Here is a 5817-nt window from a genome sequence, read left to right as displayed (position 1 = left end):
AAAAAAAAAAAAAAAAAAAAAGAGCAAAAATATACGGTAACTTTTCCTTTACTCATTGGTTAACATATCTGGTTTAGGTAGAGTGAAATGTAGTTGCTTTTGGCAGTAGTCTGATAATCGTGGCTACCTTTCGACTTTTTGTCTTACTGCTTTCCTTAAACTGAGTTGTTCTAACAGCTTGAAGAATTCCCTGCAACACAAGTACCAGTATGACCTTTTATTGATACAGTGAGCTGTAATCCCTGAAAACCAATGCTATTATTGCTTTCTAAATGTTATTTTGAATTGCATATTTGTACTGTTTATTTTTTGTAACTCCCCAAGCCATCCTTAAAAAGTCTTCAGCCTTACTAATCCTTTTGGACACTAGTCCCATGCTAGTTCCTGTATGGTTCAGATCAAGTCAATTCCGACATTAATTTTAGCTATTTTGACCTCAGATTGGAATTTGAGAAATCCAAGCTCAACTCCGACTGGATAACCCACACAGAGATAATCATCCAATGACAGGAGATCACATCCAGTCTACATCTACTCTAGAAGAGATGGAGCACAGTGAGAAAAGGTGTCATTTTTGCTGGCGAGATGGGCAGCTTGTACCAGCTCGTAGGAATAGAAAGGAGTTAAAAAAAAAGGGACAGGCAGTGCTTGCCATGGTGCCATTTTCTGCTACTGCTAGTCAGGGACAGTAAGGATTAAAAAAGTGAAATTATAGTGATTGTTTTCAAGTTACATACAGGTAGGAACAGAACAAAAAAAATGGATGTAGACTGGCTGCATTTTCGTGGTTTCCAGAATCGGTCAGACTTGGATTTTTCCTGTTTGGAGCACCTCTACTCAAGTCAATCAAAGCTGCAGCCAGTATCTTGATCTGTCTGACCCACTCCTCCACCTCTGTGCTGTCCCTGTCCCCCTTTTCAGCTTTATCTTGTCAGTAATTTAGTCTCATCACTATGTGTGGGAATTTTCTCAGCTGGTCTAGATGCAAATACAGTCTTTCTGAGAATATTTATGTCTGATGAAGTGTGTGAGAGGCAATGTTGAGAGCTGAGAAATCCCCTCTCCTTGGTGAAGAATATTGTTCTGCTGACATGGTGTTTATTTCACAGACTTTAGCAAAACTTACACTCCATAGAGTCACAAAGCAGTTCATTGTGTCATAGTAATGTTGTTACCTTCTGGGCTGATGATGGGCCTGCAGGAACCCAGACACAGTACAAAGAAGCCTTGTGATTTATTGTGTTGTCAGCAGTGGCAGATGAGAATTGATAATAAAGGTTTGTAAATAACTAAGTAACAGTCAGTGTATAACTGAGTAACAGTGTTAGGACAAGAGAGAGGGTTGTTCTGATTTCTGGGAGGGATAAAAGGTCTGCATGCTATGATGTATGGCTGGGGTGTCAAAAAGGTGTCTCTGCCCCACAATGTCCTTTTTTTGGCCCCCAAAAGAATTCTTTATAATGAATTGCAAATGGCCCGCCGCTGCTGCAATCCGTAGTAACGGCTGACCAGCTGCAATTCATATTAAGCTACAATTCCTAGTATCACTCGCGTCTATGCGTGGCCCCACATTTTATAGACGCAAGTAATGCCGGGAATTGTAGTAGCAGCATCACTTGTGTCTGTTGAACAGCAGGCTATGCATGGACCCCGCGGACTTTATACTGACAGGTTAGCCAGAGAATTGTGCCAGAGAATCCAATGTGAAACCACATGAATGCAGCAATTCAAAAAGTAAAACAATTAGAAAAAAAACATAGGAAGAAACAAAACTACTTACCCTACTATACTACTGACAACCATGCAGATTACACCGTGAAAGTTTTGTCACACTCCAGGGTAAACAAAATTTAAAAGACTTCTCTTCTGCATTATTATTAATAAAATAATAATATTCTGCATAGCCTTTTGTGGTCTTTTTATTTTTCTATCATGCATGAAAAATTAAAAAAAAAAATTCCTAGGCCTCTTTTTCTATTATAGGCTTGTTCCAGATTGAATGTTAAGCAAAACCTCTTTGTTTCCATATAAAAATGTTTTATATTCAATGAGAAGGAAAAACTAAATTGTTTCAATAAATTTCAAGTTTGGCCTGCCACTTGGTCTAAGTTTTTAATTTCATCCCTCTGTGTGTTTAAGTTTGACAGCCCTGATGTATGCCATACCTGCAGAGTATGAGCTGGAGATTAGCAAACTGATTCTTCTTGTCTGTTCCCTCAAATTGCTGTATGAGCAGTGGAAATATCAGTCCCCCTGACTAGTCATAGGGACTGGAGGGTAAATGGTAATCATTCTAACTCCTACAAATAGATCTTTTGCAGCCACTATAATGACATAAAAAAAAGAGACTACACAGTACAAAGTAATTAAAAAGGTAAACAATGGAAAGAGATGGAGGTTTAGGGGAAACTTTTGCGGTACTAATGAGAATTTAATTTTAAAGCAATTCGTTTAGCTTATAGTGAACTTCAGCCTTACCTTCTGTTTTTGCATAGAGACACCTAACCCTTTCTGCTATATGTCAGTCTCTAATTCTTGAACACTGTGGCTTTTGCAGTAGAAGCTTACATCTGCAACCGTGCCAGTGCCTGGTGTTCTGGCACATTCTGCCATATATACCGTGGTAAAACTGTGGTCACCCTTGGAGCATGCATACATTCACAGGCTGTTACTACCAGGAATTTACAGGATATGCTAGGAAACATGAACAAACCAAAATGATTTATCATCTAAAAGATGATTCCACATGACTTGGAAAAAGAATAAAGTGGGGAAAAGTTCCACTTCAATATAGAATTAAAGATAAAGGAACAGAAAAGTGAAATACAGTCCACCATTTCAGAAGGCAGACATTCTATACAAAGAATTTTAGTTATTATTGTTAGAGAAATACAGCTATATTCAGTTATTTACATGTAAGCATCTAATAACACCAATATTACTTTCATGAAATATCTTACAAATTATAAAGCATACACACTTCAGATGATTGTCACCCAAGTCATGGGGTCAGGCTCATTTCGATGTGTACACAATAGTCACCCGCCGTGATGAACAGCCAATTGGGAACAATGGCAGTGAATTCCTGTGAAGGAGAGCACAGCGGGGTGCTGCTCGCTTGTCTTCCCTCTATCTCCTCCCTATAGAACAGAACGGGCGCTGTGTGCTTGTTCATTTATCGTTTTAGGTGACAGTGATCTCATGTCTGTATGGGGCTTTAGATACCAACTTGCTTTAACACATAACCAGGGGTGAGTTTCACTTAATTCAACAAGTTATAGTGTATAAAGTTTACCAGTATGCCCAGTTTCTGTTTTTAACGTCATTCTTGTACATTTTCAAGCAAACTGGTTGGTTCTAATATTCTCTCCTATTAGGCAATGAGTGAAATATAGTGGTAATAAAACACTGGGACAACTGCTTTTCATTTAAATATTTTTCATTTTTCAGAAGGCAAAAAAACTTTTTTCAACAAGCTGGAAGGGCACCAACAAACATACCCACACAATATTATACATCATGTAACTACACTTTCATTTTATAACCTTGTACTTTCCTTGTAAGGTCAAAAAGTTTATTTTCTTGGATTTAATTGTCTTGTAATTGATTGGGTGTCTTTATCTGGTGATTTGCTCTTGTAGTCTATTCTTCCAAATAAATGTACATTTTACATTTCCTGTATATGTTAGCTTCCTCTTCGTACTGCTACAAAGTAACCCTGCATATTGTGCAACAGTCAATGAGTCACAAATAAGAAGTTATGAAACATATTGTTTTCATCATTATACCTTGGTTATCTGAATCATTCAGGTAAATATTGTCCTCCTATACCAGTCATCAGTCCCAGGTAGAGATTATTATTGAATTAAAGCGCCAACAAATTATGCAGTACATTAGCTGCACAAATGTGTAGCTAAATCTAAACTGGAACTCAAACTTGTTTTTTTTTTGTTTTGGATAGAGTAAGGAAAAGTTAAAAAACTTTTCAGTTTTTGGTTGGGTCCCTGTTCTAGTAGGTGGTTAGAGCAAAGCAGTTTTCACAGAAGGCACTGACAATGACTACAAAGTATCTTCAATCCTGAAGCATAGAAGAACCTGGAGCAAAAGTTTTCCAATATCTTTTTCAAAGAATACAGTCAACCTGGAGGGATTGTTTTTCATTATATCACCACAGGACTTCCAATTTTTTTTGCTCTTTGGAAATGTTTTTATATATATTTTATATATATTATATTTTTTATATACATTTTTAACAAATAAGGGAGACCTTTGATAATCCAAGAACACTAAACATGCGGTCTGTAAAAACCTATGGTTGTCATACTTCAAGCATGTAATATGTTGATACAAGTCAATGTGCCCTTCAGCACTGTGTGAAGGCTTTATATGGGGCTTCCAAATCAACATAAGTGGTGACAAGAATCAAAAGTATTCTGTGCTGCCATTATAGCATTGAGAACTGGTAAAATAAATTGACTTGAATGAAGTGTAAGTCTTTCATTTATGACATTGGTGAATCAAAGAACATGTAGCAGAGAATAAGTCATCACTATATTCTACACAAACTAAAACTTCTGAAGGTGGCTTGTTAAAGGCTACCTCCAAACCCCTCTTTCCTTCACTGCTTACTTTACGAGCAGGTTTTGCAGGGATCTTAAACCTGATAAGCAAAAGCTCCTTTTTTCCTAGGGGCAGGTTTCTCAATGCTGAGAACTGGACTTTGTTGGTCTAACGTGTTGAACCGGCCAGTTGCATTCTTTATTGAAAAACTGTGAGCCAGGATGACTAAGCATAAGACAGGGCCGTGCAATACTTCTATTAGATTGGTAGATCAGATGATTTATCAGTGGAGCAAATTTTTGATTTATTTATTATAATTTATTCTTTAATGCCTGACTGACGATCACAGGGGATTCAGCCTGCGGGCAGGAGCTACACAAAAGTTTCATTTATAAGACACTGCACTATGAATGGTGTCTTAGATAAATATGTCATGTGGTCTAAAGTAAAAATTATAAAACTATTTACTTTAAAGAAATGTCATGTGCGTTTTAATAAAAGTAAGGGAGATAGTAGCAATACTTTATTCACTACATTTTAGGATATTTGTTGGGCACATACACACCAAGGGGTTGACTTACTAAAAAGAGTGGAATATATTAATTGTTCAATGTAAAACATGTCCTATTTCTTTAGCAAGTCAGCCTAATTTTTTAAAGCGTACTTGCTGTATTGAAAGTTATTGGCAATAACTGGAGTTAGTTTCAGCATGACACTCCCTGTCCCCCCATGTGTGTGCATTTGCAAGTCAGGCTAGGTAGGTGCAGATGGACTCATGCCTCAGTATGGGTAGATGCAAGGAGGTGAATGCCATTGTTGTTACTCATACACATAAAAAAACCTGTAAAGCTATAAAGACAGATTCACACCTTTGCACTGCAGTGACACCTTGTAAAATGCATATTTTTGCAGAACATGGTAACAAACTGACTTCTCTGTGTGTTGTGTGCTTTATACACCAAGCAGATATGTCAGATATAGTGACCAGCAATTTGTCCTTGGTCAATCCAGGGTCCACCTATGAGCGTACGAAACCAGAGAATGCTGGGGGATTAGGCCTCTGCTAGAAAAATACAAACTAATGCACTAAACTGCAATTTACTATTTAAAACCAACTAGGTACCTATAGCACACACACCAAAAAATAGTTTCAGGGAACCTTCCACTACAAACATGTGGGCTGTTCTTGCTGCATTTTTGAAAATGTTTGTTACCTGGCTGTCATCAATGCAGCAGCGTTTATACTGACCTGAACCA

This window comes from Pyxicephalus adspersus, chromosome 2 (genome assembly GCF_032062135.1).
Source record: "Pyxicephalus adspersus chromosome 2, UCB_Pads_2.0, whole genome shotgun sequence".
Lineage (NCBI taxonomy): Eukaryota > Metazoa > Chordata > Amphibia > Anura > Pyxicephalidae > Pyxicephalus > Pyxicephalus adspersus.
Note: the sequence above shows the minus strand (reverse complement) of the source record.